General features: G+C 44.1%; 1 protein-coding gene across 2 annotated transcripts in view; it reads left to right on the forward strand.

The window, feature by feature from the left end:
- The window catches only part of TMEM178A (transmembrane protein 178A), a 50034-nt gene that overhangs the window by 9327 nt on the left and 18573 nt on the right, over positions 1-22134 (forward strand). Inside the window, exon 1 of one of the 2 annotated variants that reach the window (XM_045978747.1) lies at positions 12371-12392. The exons of the other annotated variant lie outside the window; for it this stretch is intronic. The gene's annotated coding sequence lies outside the window, so the exon portion shown is untranslated. Of the gene's footprint in view, positions 1-12370; positions 12393-22134 lie in introns of those variants that run through there. 2 annotated transcript variants of the gene reach the window in all.

A 22134-nucleotide genomic window follows, 5' to 3' on the forward strand; every position in this document is an offset into this window, starting at 1 on the left:
ATAGAAGAAGCTTGGAGACACCAGTCTGACTGGTAGTGGGGATAGGGATTTTGTCATAATTTTTTAGGGGTGGAGGGTTGTAAGGGAGGCTGATGGATATCGTATGCATGGGTGCTTCGGTCCCCCAAAGTCATCCCGAGACACCACACTGATTTGGAAAATTGGGAGATGTATAAAGAACTCATTACCTCTTCGTCTTCTGAGCTGGTCCCAACACACCTGATTGGGGAAAAATTTTTAAAAATGATAAGAATAAGCATATAAAAGGTCACAGTGTTGTATGCCCTCCAAATGTGGCACGGTTATTGAAATAAATATGTCTGAGAGCCCCTGAGAAGCATTAAATAGAGTCATTCCCTAGTCTCCAAGCCACACATACAGATGATTCTGCAAGAATATTTTGATTATGCCATGGGGGAAATTGAGTGCTTCTTACTAACAGGCCCTGGATTTTCATTTTGGAAATTTGTGGCAGGGGTACGTTTTAGAGCATGTTTCTATTTCTAAACTATGACAGAGTTTTTGTGTTAGCATGCTTCCAGTTCTGTTTACAGGTTAAAATGGCAGACTTCCCCCTCCTGTCCCCCCCCACCATATATGTAGTTTTCTACAGTTGTTTTTATTTCTGAAAAGGTCAGGTACAGCAGCATTTCTGATTAGGTATGAAACATTATAATTTGAGCTCTGGGTCTAATTTTTTTTAAATGCAATTAATAAAGTGCTTGATAAACATCTACTTACATAGGTGGGTTTATCAGTTAAGGATCTCTTAGTGCCAAATAAACCCAAATAAAATGGCTTAACCTACAAGGAAAACGTATTATCTCCCATAACAAGATATCTGGAGGAATTCTGTACACAGGGCTGATTAAAGATTCAGTGCTGTTGGGCTTTAATCATCCCAACATGGGTGTTTTTGCCTTCAGGCTTGTCTCTTCGTGGTCACAGCAGAGCCACGAGTCACTTCCTTACACAGTGATGTTCAAAGCCTAGGAAGCAAGGGAGGCCATGCCCCATTTTGTGACCCTTTTTTTTAATAGTAAGTGTCATTTCCCAAAGGTCTCTGAGCAGACTTCCCACTGGTGTCATTGGTGGGACCATTGTCACACGACCATTCCTAAACCAATCTCTGGCAAATGGGATGGAATTATCATAATTCCCTTAGACCAATTAAGTTTTCCCCTGACCCTGGGGAAAGGCCAAATCTCCCCAAGGAAGCATTTGGCTGCCTGACAGGTGAATAAGTTTTGGGCTCTGTCAGCTAAGGAAATTTGGCTGGTGTGTATACAATCATAGTGCCTGCCACAGCAAGAGACTCCAAATGTCGTCCTGTCCTACCTGTGATCATTGTGCAGGTAGAGCAGGACTGAAAACCCAGACTTTTTACTAGCTTACTACTAGCTTTTCCAAATATACTGTGTTCTCTCTCCACATCCTGCCCTGACGGGCACAGGGGAAGAAAAACATCTTTTTTCCCTTTCCATTCTTAGCTTCTCTGGTTGGGACCTTATAAATCAGACTGACTGAAGACAGATTAATAAAAGAAAACAAACAGAAGTTTAACAAGTACATGATGCATGCACGTGGGAGCCCTAAGAGATAAGTAACTCAAAGTGGTGGTTAGAACTTGGGCTTCTATAGTATCATGACAAAAGAATAATACATTTTTTTAGAAGAGACCATACAAAGGAAAAGGACTTTGAGTTTCTAGGACTGACAAATTGTGGGAAGGCAAATATATGAGGAAAACTAAGGATAGATAAGGACTAGTTTCAGTGATTTTTTTTTTTTTTAATGTAGATCCATTTGGTACTGTCTCTGGGCTGATAAGGATCTAGAATTGTCTCTGGTGATTGGCTTCTATTTACCTACTATTTGCTTCTATCTACCACGAAGGTGGTAGAGAGGGGAAAGAGGAGAGCAGAGAAGTTTTCTTAAATCTACTTCTCAATTGCTTTAGTTCATAATAATCCTTATGCAAAAGTGACGTATTTGAAGACAGCATATTCTACTACCTTTTTTGGACACATGGAAGATCTGGAAAGCCTGGTGCCTTTGTAAGGAGCCAGGTGAGATTCTTTAATCTCTAATCTTTAATTCTTTGTGGTTGTTTCTAAGGAGACCTGTTGGTAATGACACTTTTTAAAATGGAATGTAAAATGTCTAAAATTGTGCATTTTAGGGGATACAGATGTATCCTAAGGTCTGATAGTGTCGTTGCTATAAGTTCAGTGCACACTGGTTTGGTGAGGGCAGTGTTTCAGTGCTTCCTGGTTATACAACATTTACAACATTTGTTCCCTCCCCCCCACCCCCGCCCGCAACTTACACAGAAATTCTGTGCACATCAGAGAAGAGCTCTGTGGAGATCATTATTCTGAATAGGCCTTGCACCTACCCCAAGCCAGCTTGGTTTTTAAAAATCTGTTCATCCCACAGTATGACTCGTTTTAATTTCCAGTAGGAAAACAACAGTGACAATCATATGTTTCATTCTCATCCCTTGACTGGTACCTGAGTGACCGTAATTACAATGACCAAGTGCATCTATCACTATAACAACTTGAGAAGGAAAATTAGCTACCCTCCCCCAGCTGTTGTCTGTGCCCTGATGTGTTGGTAGAGGCCCAGGTTCAAAACCCGAGAAACTAACCAATTCCAATTTGACACGTTGCTAGTGTCTTTAAGGGCTTGAATAAGTCATGAAATTTCTGTGAAGAATTGTTTGCTTTCAAAATTGCAAACCCAGAAGGCCACGTGAGGAAGCAGTTGTTTGGTGGCTGTGTGTGATCTTGAGTTTGAAGGAGTGGGTGGAGGGAGACTGTGTTGGGATGAAGCCCGGTCATCTCAGCAGGCCAACCCATTCCAGGGCACCTCACATTTTTGGATGGAATTACTAGGCTCCTCTTGGACATCTCATTTGAAACTGAGAGTCCTATTTATTAAAGCTTGATGCCTCTTTAGAGCAGGCATTTCAAAGCAAGAAAACAATCTGAACCATTACAGATGGGATGAGCTAGGAGGATTTTAGCACAGAAGCCTCAGAAGATGGTGTAGAGCTGCAAGGTATGTGGGTGGACATATATTTGGACCACCAGATTGCATGCCAATTTGTAGGTTCAAAAAAAAAAAAAAAAAGGCAAGAGAACAGGCAGAAAAGAAAAGAAAGCAGGAAGGAACAAATGAGCAGCTATCTGGTGACTTGTCTACACAAGTGTTCATAGCGACACTATTCACATGAGCCAAAATGTGGACACAACCCAAATGCCTACTCATTGATGAACAGATAAACAAAATGTGGCATTTTATATAATGAAACATTATTTAGCCATAAAAAAGGAATGATACGCTGATTCGTGCCACAATAAGGATGAATCATGGAACCATTAGGCTAAGTGGAAGAGGCCAGACACAAAAAGCAATGTACTGTATGATTCCGTTTACAGAAATGTCCAGAATAGGCCAATCCGCAGAGAAACCAAGGAGGGAGGAAGCAGTAGTGACTGCTTAATGGGTTTTCTATTGGATTGATACAAATATTCTGAAAAAAAGGGGCAATGGCTATACCATGTCCTAAATGAAATGGAATTATTCACTTAAAAATGGTTAAAGGGTAAAAAAAAATCTTGGATGGTTTCCCACTGTTCAGAGCTCTAAGTCTAAACTTCTCAGCAGATCCTAAAAGTCATAAAATAATCTTCCCCGTGTAGCTCTAACTCCCTTTCCAGTGATCTACCCAGCCACTCCTCAGGGAAATCAGGATCGGGCTACCTCAGCCTGTTTGCTCTTCTCTCCATACAAATGCCCTTCACTGTCTGTGTCATTGCATATTCTGTTTCCTCTGCTGGAAATACCATGCCCTCTTGTCCATCTGGGCTCTCTTCCTTGAAAGCTTCACGCCATAGATACTTCCTTGACCTGCGCCTCAGCCCCTCACGCTGCAAAGTTAATTACCTTATTAGCTGAGACCCCGGTGTGCTTTATCCATACCTCTATGACAGTACTTCCTACGTGGTACTGTGGCTTGTTTCCTTGTCCATTTGTCTCCCTGCCTAGGGACAGGTGCCGCCTTATTAGTATCTGGCATGCGGTGATCTTTCCATAGAATGGGTCCTAAAAAAAATTGCATTGGCTTGACTCATATCCCGGCCATCCTATCTGGTTCTCTTTCTTCTCGCCCACTCCATCATTTTTTGTTCAATTCAAGGTTAAGAAGAAGGGAGAATTATTCTCCATTTTCAAAGCATCGGACTCTAATAATTAATTCAAAAAGACAAAGTCCTTGGCATCTTTTTCAAAAGTAGTGACAGTAGTAGATGTAAAAAAAAAAAAAAAACAACATTTATGCTATGCTTTCCTTTTGAAGTGTTCAAAGAATCAGTGTAAAATTAACAGGTGCTTCTTTACAGGGGATTTTCCTCATAAAGTGTTCTTAATCCCAAACTAAAGGATTGTGTTATTATTGAGGTTTTCTTGTCTCCCTGCTTATCTCCGCAGGAAGTCTCTACCTTCAAGGAACTGTTCTGTTGTCTCTGTTCTCTTCCAGGACCTAGTAGGGGGCTTTAGAAATACTGGGAATGCGGTACATACATAGTGTTTTGCAAAGTTCATTCTAAGTATTTCTTTGCACAGTTTTGGTATATTAAATACTCTTTTCTTTCCCAATAAAACTGTTGCAAGTCCAATTACATACTTCCTTTGGCCAGAGGGCAGAACAGCTGGAACACACTCCAGAAAGACTCTTGGTTGCTCATCTGCGGAGGGCTCATTGCTTAGGAACAGCCCTCCCCTCAACAGAATCGAGGGGGATGCAATGCAGGAGTGCTCCCCTAGGGCTTTTCTGGCAGAAGTGGCTCTCTAAGAGACCAGTGGCTTTGCTGACTTCTGAAATGATCTTTCCAGCAAGTTTATTTTGCAAAAGTTTTCTGAGGAGACGGGAGTCCGGAGTCTTGGGGCATCTTCTCCACTCTGTGATTAACTCACTCTGTGACCTTGGGCAAGTCACCTCACCTCTCCAGAGCCTCATTTTCTTATTCGTAAATACAGAGATTGGATCCGTGTAACCTGGTGGGTCTTTTTCAGGCATTAACTGGCTGTAATTATAGGATGCCCAGAAAACAGCAGCTTAATTAACTCTGCAAAGTGTAAGGAGAGGAAAAGGTCAGTTCTTTCTAGAAGCAGGTAAGCAAGCATTAGGACAATCCAAATCTGAGAGCCTTTTCTTGTTTTCAAATTGTTCACCCATATGTCTTTTCTTTGCTTTTTGGAATGTGACAGGCTTTCTTATTGCTTAATTTTCTTTTTCGTTTCCTGAGGATTTCAAAGGAGAAAGCAGAACTTTCTATATTGTTCCAGGAAGTCTCTTCTGTGGGAGCAATGTTTGCCATTTGGTTGGAAGAATTCAACTGTATTACTTTTTTTTTCTTCTTAGATGATTTCATAAGGAATTGGTAATAATAAGGTAGATCTGGTTTTAGGGACTGGAGTCAGAGTTTATAATAGAGAACAAAAGGGAGTACCCTTTAGAAAATTGCATAGTACAATTTAAATTTTGCCTTACTTTCTCATTTTTAAATGTCTTTGGGAAGTTTTGAAAAGATTTTGATGAAAGAAGAAAATCATATACTTTTTTTGTTACTACAGGAAAAATTCTAACTTTATTCTTTCTCTGCTTCGAAGAGTATTTAATACTCATAATCCATGTGAAGTCAATGGGAAGTCTACAATTATGTGTGATGCTTCATTTTGTTCAAAAGTTTTAAAGATATGCTCTCTGAATTTAATAATCCATTGTGTTAAATACCCGGAAGTTATATTCGATCAGTTTAATTTAATTCATATTACGAATCTTGATTATTCATTTCAGTTTCTTTCCCCTCCCTCAAATGATATTTTCAGTGGCTTGCCACATATTGTAACAGGCATAATAGTTAATTTTACTGAAAGCCTTATTCAGAAAATTTGAACGTGATATGACTTGCGTTGACCCCAAGTTTCCTACTTTGCAGAGGAAAGGATATACCTAGATGACTTCTTTGGTCATCCATGGCAATGATTATACTGACCAATTTGCCATGCAACTTTCCGATCCTTGATGGGACCAGTTGTTTTTACTTAAATCCTTCCACACAAGCCAGAGACTAGGTAGGCAGGCCCGTCTTCTGCATCATCACCATCAGGGTCAGGCTGGTTCTTATCGAGAAAGCCAGAGTGTGACTTCCAGAAGACAGACTGTATGTGGTCTATGGTATTGAGGTGGTACACCACACCTTGCCCCTGTCCTAAACCTTGGGCTCTTTGGAAGACTTACTTAGAAGACTATCTGAGAGGAGGAAAATAAAACTGTTTGAAGAAGAGTAACTAACCTACCCTAAATGGTGGTGGGGAAGATGGGAGAGAAGCAAGTCCATAGAAAAGGAGAGGCGAGCCATCACATTATGGTCTTAATTTTGCTCTCTTGGTTTGGGAATATATTTCTTAGAAAATTTCTTCATTCTTTTGGGATTTTGTTTCTTTGTTTCCTTTTACAGTCATACAACAGTCTTACACAATCCTTGGGAGATTATAAATTAAGTAAGCGAAATGTCTCTGTAGTAGCCATATGACAAGGAATGAGATACTCATGAAGTATAAAAGAACGCCTTAAATGTACACAGCACATTCCTTCCACATCCCTCAAAGCAGCTTTTCACGAGGAGAAAAAGGACACATGTACCCTGAGTAAGCCTAGATGGTCCAGGGGAAGGACAGTAGAACTGCTGGTAATTACCATTTGTATGCAGAGCAGGGGTGGTCCATGTGGTGGTTGGGGGGGGGCAGGAATGAGGAGAGGGGTTGAGGGGTGGAGCTTGGGGTTGGTAGGGGGTGTGCAGGGGTGGGATGAAGAGACTTGGGCACCAGGAGCTCCTGGCCTAGGCCTGTCTCTTCCTGCTGCCTGTGGGACCTTGGCAAGTCACGTAAACCTCTCTAGATCCCTCTTGGTGGTTTTCCAAAGTAAAGGGTCAGACTTCATGATTTTTAAGAGTTTTACAAATTATTACATTTCATGATTTATTTAGAGCATCAAGAAGTCAGGGTGAGTTTTCCAGATAGCTAAAACCTACCTTTCTGTGCATCTCCATGGATGGATGTATTTATTCAATGGGTGATGCCCATCCTTGCCTTCTGAAACAGAGAGCAGCAAATTTAACTTTTGCATCATGATTCAGGTCATCATTATGAATGATGATGTAATACTTAGGTACCATAGGGCATGCAGAGGTGTGTAGAACTGTGTGCCTCAAAACTAAATAAAACACAGTCTACTGTTCTCTAAAAAAAAAACAAAAACTGTGGTTGCTCTGATTTTTTTTTTTTTTAACACTGGCTGCTTTTCTAAATATCACTTCCTTCTGCCTCTGTGGTCTGCCTGTAGCTGACCTTTTATATATTCCACTTTGCTGCTTCTAATGGGCTAGGAACAGGGCGCCAATGATGAAGCATGTAGGAATTAGGTGTGAAGTTAGAGCGAATAGTCTCTAGACAAGGTTTGGGGAGGTAGGCTGTGGGACGTGATTGTCACTGCAGGAGACTTTGGGGGCGGGGCTTCTCTTCTGTGTGGCAAGAAGCAAGTCTTGCGTAAGTACAGTATGAAGGTACTATTTATGGAATGATGTCTAGTTTGTGACCATTCTTCCTACAAAGAAATGGAGAACTGTGACAAGGCAAGAATGCCAAGAGGGCTCAGAAATAGAAAGGGGTCCCCAGGAGGGCAGGGGGGCAGGTCTGTGGCAGTGTCTGGGTGATGGACAGGCATGGCCTGTCATTTATAGGGCATTCCACAAATCATCCTGCTCACAGCCTTGTCTTGCCCACCATTCGCTACCATGACTGCCCATTATTCCCTCCTTTAGATAAAGCAGATGCCCGGGATTGGCCTTGGCAAGGCTCAATTAAGACCCAAGGGATGCTGAACTTCTAGTTGTCATTCTGTTGATCCTGGAGACCACTTGTAGTAGATTAAGAAAATGGAAATTGGTGATTCATTTGCTGTGTATTTACATGGAAATGCCACTTTATTAGCTTGCAAAGTACAGTATCTTCCATTTCAGCATAAATTTGGACACTGACTAATTTGCACTTGTTTAATCTTGCAAGCTTGGCAATTTTGGGAAGCCTCCTACTTCCCCCCATCCTCCCTCCCCATAATCTCACCTCACCATCCAACATAGCCAAGAATGTTGCTTTAGGCAATGGGAGGCATATTGCAAAATACCACTGGGTTTCTTTAAGCTTTTCTGGTGTTAATTAATCAATTAATTGATTGATTAATAAGCATCACATTGGTCAATCTCTCCTGGGGCTCTCTTTGCTGTGCTTTGTGGGGGCATCAGAAAAGCAGTCAGACTTGGGGATCTCCTGGGACCACAGCTCCTTTGCTCAGGTGGAGGACCAGGTGGGAGCCCATCCTGGGCAGGAGGGAAGCAGGAAGGCCTAAAAGCTGTGTGGGTGGCTTCATCCAGGATGGTGTTTTTGTAACTCTTGAGAGTGATAGGGAAGTATGGAGGAAAAGCCCTGAGATGACCAGTCATTAGACAAATGGGACTGCCCGGGCCATCCCTTCTGGCATGGAAGTCAAGCTTGCGGCGATTGTGTTACCACCCCGCCTCCCAAGTTAGGTTTTTCCTCCTTTTTAACAATCAGCGTGGGAGATGATGGACACAGTGTGGGAGCACCTTCTGCTTTCTTCCCGACTAATGCTGGCCCTTCCTCACTTCCAGAAAAATACTGTCCTACTTGAGCTCCGGATTCTGGAATGACAGTCCCTGTAACGGTATAGCCTGCGGCCTTATTTATCCAAGGTTTCAGATTGACTTCTTCTTTATTGATTTGGGCTGATAATCATGCAGTCTGTTGGACTGTTTCTAATTATTTCAGCTATCTTAATTATTAGATTGTGCATGATCTGCTCTGTTCAAATAATTTCTCAGCAAAAAGAATTGAACTAGCTCAAGAGTGTATACACATGTCCTTGGTTTCTATCTGCTCTGCCTCTAGCCCTTTGTGTCATGTTAAATGAATCATTTTTGCCTCCCTGTTGTTCATTTTCTTCTCTGTGAACACAGAGAATGATATTATCTTGTGGCTGAAGATTTAGGATCACTGGATATCAGGCACTAGCAAAATGGAAATCGTTGCTACCTGTTTGATAGGACCATTCATGCTGACTTTATGTTGTTTAAATCCTTACATTTTCCTCATTATGAACTTTCATAAACATATGCTCATTGTAGACAATGCAGAAACCTACAAAGAGGAAAACAAAAATCATTTATAGCCCTGCAACTTAGTTTTATAAGCCTGTGAAAGTTTGATTTCTTTTCATCCAATCTTTATGCAGATATATACACAAAGACATATTTGAGAGAACACAATATATCCTGCTTTGTATCCAGCATTAAGCCACAAGAATTTTGCAGATTTCATCATTTTTAATATTGGCATAGTATTTTAACCTGTGGATGCCCGGCCTTCTAGTTAACTTACTCTTTCTGACTCTCATATGTCCTCATATCTCTTTTTTGGCCCAACTGACAAGATCATGGATCTGAAATGAAACTCGATCGTATCGTTGGCCTGCTTAAACCCTTCTGTGGCTCCTGATAACTTCTCGGATGAGGCCTGGCAGTGGGGGGAAGGTGTTCGGCAGCTGCTGCTCTCTGCCAATCTCCCCTCTCAGCTTCTTATCCTCCTCACTCACTGTCTCACGCTTTATGCTCCAAAGCCTCAAACCTCCTGTCGGTCAGTCCCTGGAAACGCTCCTTACCTCTGCACTTACGCTTTTTGCTCTTCTGTCTGGAATGCCCATTCCTCCCCCTAATGTCACCAACCAGGACCTGACTGACTCAGACCTAGTTTTAAAATTCACCCAAGGGGGTGCCTGGTGGCTCAGTGGGTTAAGCCTCTGCCTTTGGCTCGGGATGGAGCCCGCATTGGGTTCTCTGCTCAGCAGGGAGCCTGCTTCCCCCTCTCTCTCTGCCTGCCTCTCTGCCTACTTGTGATCTTTGTCTGTCAAATAAATAAATTTTTTAAAAAATCTTTAAAAAAATAATATAAAATTAACCCTAGATCGGCCTCTCAGACTACTTCCTCCCAGCGAATGTGTTTCCCCGGGCAGTTCTGGAGCAGCCTTTTTGTATTTGCATCACGGAGATGACTCCTGGCCCCTTCCAGTCCGTTCGCCACGCTAAGGCAAGGGTGAAGTGTTTTATGCTTTTTTGTTTCAAAAGCAAACCAAAAAGAGTAAATTCTGATCATGTCTTCAATTATCATTTCTCATCTGTGGTGACTTCTTTTGAGGCTTACGATAAAGAGCAAGTCTCAACCCACCTTCAGGCTTTCCGTGATCTAGCCCCACTTTCCTCTCCAGTGACACTCTGCACCCCAGTCCCGCACACCTTCCTCTTCAAAGCCCTGCCCAAGCCCTTGCTTCTGCCCCGAAAGGATATTCCTGCCCATCCTTGAGACCTCAGGCTTCCTGGACTGCTTCCCTCTTCCCCTCACAGCTCAGGCATCCTGTTCAATGGTCTCAGAGCCCTGGGGTCCCCTTTATGTTAGTTTTGTCATTTGCCATCTACTTGTGCTGTTATTTCAATAATGCCAGCGTCCAGCATCCAGCAGTAGACTCTAAGCTTCGTGAGGGCAGGGTGTCTGTTTTCATACACAGTAGTATGTAGTAGTGGGGTTGGACTGGGGGAAGATCACAACGTCCCACAGCCGAGGTCAAACAAACTCATCAACAGATCGGGCTGGAGAAGACCGGTTCGGTTAGACGGACCTAGTCGGGCAGTGTGGGAGCTGCGGACTGAAGATGGTCATTTACAAAAGTGCCTGCTCTTATAGTCCTAGGAAGACGCTGTGAAATCAATATGATCCGCCCCATTTTACAGATGAACTAAGACCACAAGGATTTCATAAAGGTAGCAGGTGGGAGGGCCCTGAGTTAATGTTAGGCCGACCTCCAGGAGGGGGAGAGCAAGGTGGCATGAAGGACAGGTCCCATCTAAGAAGAGGTGGAGCTTCTGGTGTACGTTGCGGAGTCCCTTTCTCTTTGTGTATCTCAGGTTGCTTTTTGGCAGCTGGCTGGCTCATGGTGTGGTATGAAACCAGTCGGCAGTGAAAGACCTACAGCCGGAAACAGGGAGCCCTGCAGAGGCTGATTTCTTCTCATCACATTTGTGCCCCTGGCAATGAATGGTGTTGTCCCAGTCCTTTGGTGCTGCCCTACAAAAGAGAGGGGGCAGCTGCTGACCTGGGGCACCGGGGTCCTCAGAGGGCCCTGTGCTCAGCCTCAGGGAGGCAGTCACCAGGTGCTGAGACTGGGAGAACAGGTACTCAGGAGCCCTTGAAGGAAACACGTGGCCCTTCTCCTTCTGGTCCAAGGCTTTTTAAAGTCACTGCCCTGAGGAGGCTGAGAACTGTGGGATCCCTGGAACACTGGATATCTAGCCCCGGGGTTTGGAAACCCAAGAAAGGAAAACAGAAGTCCTCTGGCAAAGGAGAATAATCCAGAAAGGATGTTGCCAGAGAGTTTAAAAAAAAATTTCTCCAGGCTTTTCTTAAATTAGGTTTTCCTTTTAATTACCTAGTTATCCTTCAGAAACTTGGAACACTCCCATTCCTTATCAACACAGGCTGAGGCTTCTGGTGCCGAGGGTGATGCTTAAGTCGCAAGCAGCTGCACGTTTTCCCCTTGGGTTGTGGGGAGTGTCAGGAATGCTAATGTGCTGGCGCTTGGGGCTGGGCTGGTAGCTGGAGGGAGACACTGAAGGGAGCACAGGGCCTGGGGGCAGGGTGGGGAGCAGATAAGCAGCTCCCCGCGGGCAGGTTGTCCTCCTCCCTGCCCAAAGAGGGCAGGGTGGCTAGCCCCACCAGGTGAAGTAGGGGGCGGGGGCGGGGCTGAACTTTAATTTTTAATTTTTGTGCTTTCTGATAGGCCCTGCCTGCTCCCTGGTTCGAAACACTGTATTTTCAAATAGAGGATTGAAGTGATGCTTCGCAAAACCGCTTATTGGCACTTTTTAAAAATTTCCCGTCTGGCTGCCTCTGTCATTCACGCTGCTTGATGTAAAATTAGGGCTGGAAACATTGCGTGGGCACGTTCTGATGAGATGTGGGCTGGAATGTGGCGGGGCGCGTGTGTGATGGGATCCGGCAGGGACAGCCGTGAGGCGCGGCTCCTCTTCCTGTCCGTGTCCTCGGACGAGGCTCCCCGGGGCTGCACGGGATCAGCACAGGTGGTCAGAAAGAGAAGTACAGCTCGGCTGCACGCTGTCTTGGGAACTGGACTGGAAGTACGTTTATATTTCGGGCTCAAGCACCTGACGGTTGTTTTGACGGCTGGAACCGTGTGGGTAGGTGGGTGAGTTTCTGGTAGGATGAACAGTGGGGACTTCACGTTGGAGTGTGTGGTTGTGGGGGCAGGGCTCTCCCCACGCAGAGATCCCCAAATGGATGGCAGTTCCAACTGGGTCAAGGGGGAGGTTGGTCAAGGGGGAGGTTTTCCCTTGCGATGGGAACCTCACTTTAGGTACTGAGTGCCTCCGCCGTCAGTCTGGGACTCATGTGTGTCGGGGCTCTGGGGTTACAGAGCGATGCCAGCTCTGGTCTCTCCACCCATCGTGGTCCTTCCCCGCCCACACCTCCCCTCCCCCAATCCTTCCTACCTTCTTGTCTCCTCAGTCACTCCTTTGTCTCTCTCTTCTTGTTTTTCCTCAGTCCGGGTCTGGGGTTTTCGGGGCCTGACCACCTGCTCAGCAAGCAGAAAAGAAATCCTTTGGACAGTGGTCTCCTCAAGTCTTTCTTTCTGTTTCCTGGTGGGTAGAGGGCAGTGTAGTGTGAGAGCAAAGGGGATGGAAGTACAAAAGAATTCTGTGATAAAGGCAATGCCCCATCAATGCCCCATGTCAACGCATGCCTGCCGGCTCTGTGTTTGTCCCTGTAAGAGGACTAATTGGGTATGATCAGGTGTAGTCATAGTGATTCTCATCTGACAAAGTCTGTTAACATATCAAAGACTGGCTTTGGAGGGAGATGCTAATTCAATACCAGCTCTGCTGCTTGGTAGCCATGGGACTGCAGACAGCTGACCTAAGCTCACCGAGCCTCAGTTTCCTCCTCTGTAAAACAGAGGTAATGATGGCACCCGTCTCATAGTGGAAATGTGAGTAGAGCTCTGAGCACAGAGCCTGGGATGCAGCAAGGCTTCTGTAAATTATCATCACAACCACTTAGGTATGTGGCCATGGGCAGGCCACATAAGTGGTCTGTGCCTTGTTCTTATTTGTAAAAGGAACAGAATGTCTTCCTTATGTAACTTACAAGGATGTGTGGCGAGGCACTCTGAACACAGCGTAACGTGCTACGTAATAAATAAAAGCTTGATTATCATTTTCCTATAATCACGCTCAGGCAATGCCGGTGGCCTCACAAGGGTGCTTGTCTGGCTACAGATTTATTCCCCGACTTAGTGATGCCTGTGGGGCTGCTGGAGGAACCAGCACACACGGGACATAGTGGCAAGGGCTGCCAAAGAGAGAAGGTCCTGCCCCGACTGCTGTCTTCTTACCGCTGCCGCAAATGGCTTCGGGATTTGGCTTCTTCCTCTACCATAAGTCTCCTGGTGCTGGAAGGTGGTGAGTGCCCCTCTCTCCTTCCAGTGAATCCTTGATAATTCATTCAATTTGGAGATTTTATCCTCCTTCACTTCTTGTTTCTGGGGTCTGCCAGGCCACTGAACTACGTGGGGGCTGGAGGAAAGAAAGGAAATGAAAGCAGACTTGTCAGTTTTGCTTGATCGTTGCTTAGACTTGATTATTGCTTGGAAAAGGTTGAAAATATTGTTTCAGATCAATTTATATTGTTTTTTGAAACTGATTCCAATAGCCTACCAAGGCCCAAGAGGACAGCTCTATCAATTATCGAGCGAGCAATGGAACAGGCGCTCTCTATAGATCCCGAAGGCTGGCTCTAAAGGGCTCCCAGTTTCCATTTATCTTGATGTGTATCTGTGACATGTCTCATCATAAATCCAGCAGCCCATCTGGTGAAGGGGACATGAGAACATTGTTCATGGTAGCAAATATGTTTAAATTTTTTCACAGTTTGAGCAGAGCTATTACCCTTGTCTCTACCGTCATAAATTAGCTCTACCAAACATTGCTTTCCTAATCTCCATCTACACTGGTAATTAGTCAATTCAGCTTGATCCAGGGTTCATTTTCATAAAGGAGACAAACTTCTGCAAGTGTAGCTCAATTAGAAAGAGTCCATCAAGTCACCTGGAAGGGGCCAAGGGTGCACTGTTTTTAAGGATAATTTGCCCTGGAACACGGTCAGCTCACTCCACAATGGTCCATCTTTCTTCAGCAAGTTTCTCTTTTCTGAGTATTTGGGAAACTGCTAAAGCCATCAGTGTTCACATGTCCCCATGTGGCAGGTGGGAGATCTCTCTCTCTCTCTCTCTCTCATCTCTTTCCCTCCACCCTCCCTTCACCCTCCCTGTTTCAGACTCATGGTTTAGTTTCAAGTCATTAGTTTTTCATTTTTGTGGAACCATATTCTAGATTCAGAAAGTAGGTCCTCTGTCTAAAAGGCACTCGCTCAATAAATCTTTATTGAATGAATGAATAAATGAATGAGTGAAAGATTACATGATGGTGTGATTGACTTTGGTGGCAAAAGGTAATGATTGATACTTGGCCCCTGGTTTTTTTCCCAGATGCTGGAGGTGAGGATGAGGTTACACAGGCTGCAGTTCCTCAGGTCAGGACCTACACTTTTCTGGTCCTTCTTAGAAAGACAGCAGGAAGAGGGAGTGGATGGACGCTGTCTCTATGGACTAGATGTGATACTTGGTCCATAGTACTATGGACTAGATGTGATACACACTTGGTATATGTGGATCTCATTCGGTCCTGGTAACAAGTCTGTGAGATTGTATTGCCTCTACTTTACAAATGAGGAAATGGAGGCTCAGAGTGGTTGAGTTTATTGCTCAAAGTCACACAGCTGGTTCCAAAGCCAGTATTCTCCTTTATACTCCAGGATGCTGCTTCTTATAAGCACATATTAAATGTAAAACACACACACACACACACACACACACACACACACCGTATTTGGGAGTATACAGGCTTAACCTCCCAATTAAAAAAAAATCATATTCATCGATGTCCATACTAATTGAAAAAGTCATACTGGCGAGTGAATAAAGCTTACGTTTGCTTCCTACACTGACTGGACATCTTCCAGAATCCAGGAGATTTGAACTTCAGGTGTGTATTAACAACAGCTTTAGACTTGTATACTATTAAGACAGGTTTTGTTCAGACTGTATTGATCTCTCTGAGGTCAGCATGTCATGACCAGAGCCAAGAGTAACCAGCAGTAACTGTCGGGCTGTCCCTGTAACATGCTATCCCCTGTGGGAAGGAAAATACCACAGTGTACTGAGTTGGAGCTTCCACTGAGCCAATGGCTGTATTTGGTTTCACAAGAATCAGAGCCTGGGGCACAAGATACGGCATAGAGTGTCTGGCTTCTTGCCAGGGGGATACTCACATCCCCCTTGCTCACATTGGCAACTCTTAGCAAAAAAGGAGGACTAGAAGCTGCCTCCTGCTAGAGAGAGAAGGTAAAGGTAAGGGAAGGAGAAAGGGGAGGGAGAGAGAAGCAGAGCGCACTGAGCTGGGCTGAAATCCACCATAAGCCACATAAAATCCCATCCTCTCTTTGATCTACACTCATGAATTCCTGTCCTACCAGCTAATCACCAGCCATGATCGCCCATGGTCTCCCATCTCAGGGAGGTGCCATGATGGCTCTGAGAAGCCGAGAATCCCTGGTTTTGATTTTTCCAAGTTGTATTACTTTTTATTGTAGATATAACACAATAACTCCATTAAAGGAAATTTAAAAATGAATTCAGTCAACTGGTGGTCATTCCCTGCCTTAACCCTGTGGCAGTTTCCACCTGTGTTCCAGATCATGCTTCTGGAGCACTGTCTTTCTGGTTTGCTCCAATACCTCTTCCCTTTTCGACTTCCTGTGATGATGTTTACTCTCTCTGTGGTAGGCTGAATCTGTCAGGCTTGTCATTGAACCCTCCCTCTTTGGCCCCTAGAGTTCGTGTGTTTACAGTTCAAGGAACTCACCAGAGTCTTGCCTTTAAAGAATAGTCCAGCCGTCTGTGTTTGTTCAGGTAAATAAAGGAGCAGTAGCAGCAGTAATAATAATGATAATAATAATGACAATGTTGATGGAAGCTAACACTAACAGTATGATGTGTCTCATTTAATCCTCCTCTGAGATAAATGGACTACCTCTGTCCATATATCACAGTTGAGGAAACTGATGCCCAGAGAGGTTAAGAAGCTTGCTAAGGATGCACAGCTAGTGAGTGGTGAAGCCAGAACACAAATCCAGGTTGTCTTGCTTCAGAGAGAATATGGAGTGAACAGAGAGACAATTTCACACAAGTGAGAAGCTGATTCTCCATTACTAATAAGAAACAAGGGTAGCAGAACAGGCTAGTAGGTTGTGCAGAGAGAGTCTAAACACAAAACAACGTTCACACCTTTCAAGTACTTCCTAGATTAAGCACTTGCTCTCAGTGGCTTTTACTTTATTTGGAATCTTATTCACCATCTGAAACTTTCCTCTCTCTAGGACAGTGGCCACCAGTCACATGAGACTATTTAGCGTTTGGGATGAGACTTATAGGGAAAGAGTTGTGCTGTAAGTGGAAAACACCAGATTTCACAGATTTAGTGTGAAAAAAGTATGTAGACTGTCTCACTAATAGGGGCTCCTGGCTGGCTCAGCTGGAAGAAGGTGGGACCCTTGATCTCAGGGTGGTGGGTTCAAGCCTCAAGCTGGGTGTAGAGATTACTAAAAAATACATAAACTTAAAAAAAACCTAATAATTTTCAAAATATTGATTGTATATTAAATTACAATATAATACAATTAATCTTTTTAAATTTTTTGTAGCGTGGCTATTAGACAATTTAAAATTCTCTATGTGACTTGTAGATTCTCTGTATTTCTCCTGGAACGGTGCCCCTCCACGGCCTGTAATTTTTAATCTCTCTCCTCTCAATTCTGGAGACTTTTGATCTCCAGAATTGAGATCTGATGGGTTTGCCCTTAGGGCTTGACTTTAGGACTGGTTTTGGTCATTTGAGGCTTGAAAGTCAGTGTTGGGCCACTACACTCACTGTATTTGTTTCATTGATCTAAGTGAGGGCTGTTTATACCCCCTACAGGAGGCAACTAGGAAAGCATTTTCTTTTGTCTGCTTAGCCCCTGATTCCCTCTGAAATGAAATCTGAGGACAATATGGCAGCAACGCTGCCCTGTGACTCCAGGTTGGATCTTGCCTTTCAGACCGGGAAACGCACAGGCAGAGCCGGTGGGAAGTTCTTTATTTTTCTGCCCACGGGCCAGTTATGGAATTCCAAGTTGCCTTTGCAGTGTTCCAGGAAACAATGCAGACTGTTCACTGACCGTTTCATCTGCTGGATGAATGAAGCAATGATTATACTGCTGTTGTCAGCAGCTGGGGCTACCCGAGATCTTAAACGTCAGGGACCCAGAAAGAAGTCACAGCCTCGACTCTTCAGGACCTTGGGACACTCAGAGGGAGGCAGAGTTTCTGATCTCTTATGAAATGACAGAGACTTAGTGATCAGGAGCCAGATTGGGAGGCCCAGCCTGGAGAGTTGAGGGAGCTGCGCGGGCTGCTGCATTCCTTCTGGAAGGCATTTTGAATGAAGGCATTCAACCGGGACGGGGGAGGCGGATGTGCATAGGATGTCTGGGGTTGTCCCAAGATGATGGCCATATAGCAGTATAAGATATGACCACTACCTTTCCAAGATACACCCCTGGGAGGGAGGGGTGGGGATAGCCCTGGGGACCAGTTGCGCTTGAGGTGGACGGCAGGGATAAATGACAGGGGTCTAGAGCCTGGGTCTGATTATGGTATGTTCTTGGAGAGAGGCAAGACAGAGGCAGAGGTTGGAAACCTCAGGCTTTATTGCTCTAAGTGTGCACCAGAAATTTTCTCATCTTCTGTTTGCCCAAGTGTGGAAGTCAGTACATGGGCACAGCATTAAACCTATCTAATAAGCTGTTATGTGGCATTTACTATGTGCTGGGTACTTTATTTTTAAATAAATATGTAATTCTACAATAAACACAAAATTACTTTGTGGGAAGTAAAACTGTGTTCCGCTGAGAGTAATCAGTGTAAAGAAACATAGCAAGTGCATGCTGGTGGAAATGGCAGGTGGGCATGGCAAACGTCTGCAAGGTTTTCACATCCCGCGTTACAGATGGGCAGCCAAGACCCTGGGGGCTGCAGATCTTCACACAGTGGATTTGTCCGACAGAGGCATGAGGATGGGTTGGAGGGTGGAGAGAGCAACGGCAAGGAGGCCAGTTGGCCAGCCGTTCAGGAGTGAAGTGGTGGGAGTCTTGCCCTGAGCATGAGCGGAGACGACACCTGCGAGCCCCTGGGCAGACCGGTGTTGAGGCAGCCGTTACCTGTGTCTGTCTCTCTCTCTGCACACTTGGGTTAATCTGCGATGCACATTTAGGGTGCAGACTATTAGCGTGTGGCAATAGTTCTGTTATGGCGAATGGGAGCGGACGCCAAGAGATATTTCATAACCAAATGCTGACATTTGTTGAGTGCTGTGACTGGCTGCGTCCCATGCTACGTCCTTGAATGACCTCTTTCATTCCTTGCAATAACAGAATAAAATATCTGCCATTCTTCCCCCTCTTTTACAGATGAGGGAACAGAGGCTCAGAGAGGTTAAATGATTTGCCAGAAGTCACACAGCCAGGATTCAAATCCAAGTCTGACTGCACGGCCTTTAGCCACCACAACCATTGCCTTGTCATTGACGGTACACAGGGACCTCCTACAGCATCTTCGGTTTCTCATGTTTTTCTCTCACTTAACCTAGAGTATGGGTTTCTGTAACTTAGCTTAGAATTCAATTCCTCGCTCTGAGCACCAGAGACAATAGAAATTCACCAGACCCTAAGCCCCGTTCCTAACCTCTGTGCAACATATTTATGTCTCTTCTTCTGTGGTTTGTATCATCATTAACGTGGCTCTACTTGGCCCTTTAAGAAGCTAATTAATCACTAAATATAGATCACAACTTGTTCTTTTCAACCCTCTGCGTGTTTCTTCCCCCCATTGTGTGATGCCATCTGGTGCTATGAGCTCATGCTTTTCTGTGTTCCTTTTCAGGGAGCCAGCTTCATTGCTCTCTCTACCCAGAAAGCCAGTTGATTTCAAAGTTTGCATGCACGGCTTTGAAAAAATTGGAATCGAATGCCTCCTTGTGGACTTTCACAGCATCACTCTTTCAGAGAACATCGCAGGGAACTTCCGTCTTCACCACCATCCGTGTAGACGTGAACACTTGTCCTTTCATCAAAACGACCTCATTTGTCTTTGGCAAGCTGTCAGGCAACTCCAGGTCTTCTCCTGTGTGATGTTAGTCTAGTTTCATTTTGTCAGTTTAAAGTGTATGCCGTAGGAAGTCGACCTTAATAAAATACTCACCTCTTCGCATCTCTCTGACTTTTTGCTGGAGCAGCGGAACCGGTCCTTAAGAACAAGGAAATCATGCAGCTAATGCAGGCCTCTGACATTGCTGCTGGTCCGTCCTTCACTCCCACTCCCTCTCCTAATCCTGCCTAGAGTCTCTAATCATCTTCCAAGGGAGTGGAGCCCAGGAGCTGTAGACTGTTTTCTCGCCAGCTCAGCTGAGAAGCTCTGGGCTCACCACCGGGCTCCCGATGCGTGGGATCGTGGATAACGGCTTGTTACCATCCAGTCCAGACCTTGCCCCTCTCCACACTCCTTTCTCTCTTCTCATTTCAGAGCTCTTGGCAGTTTAAATTTAGCCTGGGAGCCTAGTGGGGAAGGAAAAGTAATTTGGCTCTGTGTGTGCGGCTTACCTCACTCCTGGCACAAGCCAGCTGCCTCCGGGGAAGCAAGAGTGCATTGGCCTGCTGCCTACCTCCTTTCTGCTGTCTTCCTCCTGAGATCATGCCTGTTCCCAGCAAGGGGCTGGGGAGAGGAGCCCTGAGAATGTCCACAGTGATTTCCCCAGCACAGAAGTTGTTCTAAGGCCAGCCCCTCGGACTCTCAGAGAATGGTTTCTCCCTGGTGCACACTCCATGTCCAGCCATAAGCAGCTTCTGTGAGATGCAGGTGGGATGAAATCCCCGAGTCAGCCACAGAGCCAAGCCAATCTCCAAATACCGTTATTGAAAGATGTGGGTAATATATGGACAGAAGCCTCGGTTAGGTATCAGCTTTGTTTCCAAAAGAGCGTATGTTGTTACCAAACAGAAAAAAATGTGTTTTTCATTTCACGTTGATAGCTTGCTTAATAATACAGTTCTAACCACCCACAGAATTAAGATGTCCTCCTAAAACATTAGGATTTCTCATTTTCCGGCACGAGTAGAATACAGAGTTTGGGTAACAACGCACGTTTTAGAGCTCGGTTACTGCTTTGCACTGTGGCCTTAGGCTAGTTCCTTGACATCTCTGAACTTCAGTTTTCTACTTCCTAAATGGAGTGAATCCTACTTTTCTTCTTCTTAATCTGGTCTGTAGGGTTGTGGATGAGTATCAAGTAGATTTTGTCAAAAGCTTTTTCTGCATCTTTGGGATGAGCTTGTGGTTTCTGTACTTTAGTCTATTGGTAAGGTCATTATGTGAATTGATTTTCGTATGTTGAAGTAATCTTCCATTCGTGACATCAGTCCTACCTGGTGCTGATGTACAATCCTCTTTATATGTTGCTGAATTCAGTTTGCTAGTGTCTGTTGAGGAATTTTGCATACCTATTCATAAGGAATACTTTGAATTATTCTTTACTTATGATGTTTTTGGTTTTTGTATCGGGGGATAATACTAGCCTCCTACCATGATTTGGGAATTTTGAAGATTTTATGAATGATTGGCAATTCTTTAAATATTTGGTAAAATTCACCAGTGAAGACATACGGTCCTGGACTTTTTTCATTAGAAGGTTTCTTTTTTAAAGATTTAATTTTTAAATAACCTCTATATCCAATGTGGGGCTCGAACTCACAAACCCCTAGATCAAGAGATCCATGCTCTACTGACTGAGCCAGTCAGGTGACCCATCATTGGAAGATTTTTAATGAGTTATTTACTAACTGAGTCTCTACCTATTATAGATCTATTCAGAATTTCTGTTTCTTCTTGAGCCAGTTATGTTTGTGGCATTCTACAAATTTTCCATTTCGCCTGTATAATCTAATTTGTTGGCATGTTTTTTTTTATAGTATGCTCTTAAACTCCTTTTTCTTTCCATAAGATTATTGGTAATGTCCTCTATTTTATGCCTGATTTTAGTAACTTGAGTCTTCCCTTTCTTTATCATGGTTAGTCCAACTAAAGATTTGTCAATTTTATTTTATTTATTTTTTTAAGATTTTATTCATCTAAGAGAGAGAGAAAGAGCGAGAGAGAGAGCACGAGTTGGGGGGAGAAGCAGGGAAGGAGAGGGAGAAGCAGACTCCCTGCTGAGCCTGGAGCCTGATGGGGAGAGTCTATCCCAGGACCTGGAGATCATGACTTGAGCCCAAGGCAGACACTTAACTGTCTGAGCCAACCGGGAGACCAAGATTTGTAAATTTTATTAATCTTAGTGCCAATTTTTGGCTTTGCTTATTTTGCTATTTTACTATGCTCTGTTTCATTTATTTCTACTATAATTATATAATCTCCTTTCTTCTGCTTAGGATTTAGTTTGCTTTTCCTTTTTTAGTTTCTTAAGGTAGACAGGTTATTGATTTGACATCATGTTTTTTAACATGGGCATTTGCAACTATAAATTTTCCTCTAAGCCTGTTAGCAGCATCCCATAAATTTTGGTATGTTGTGATGTTGTTTTTTGTTTTCATTAAGGTGATTTTAAATTTCTCTTGTGATTTATTTTTGGATCCATTGGTTGTTTAGGAGTGTGTTACTTAATTTCCACAAATTTGGGAATTTCTCAAATTTTCTTCTGTTATTGATCTCTAATT

This window comes from Meles meles, chromosome 15, assembly GCF_922984935.1.
Source record: "Meles meles chromosome 15, mMelMel3.1 paternal haplotype, whole genome shotgun sequence".
NCBI lineage: Eukaryota > Metazoa > Chordata > Mammalia > Carnivora > Mustelidae > Meles > Meles meles.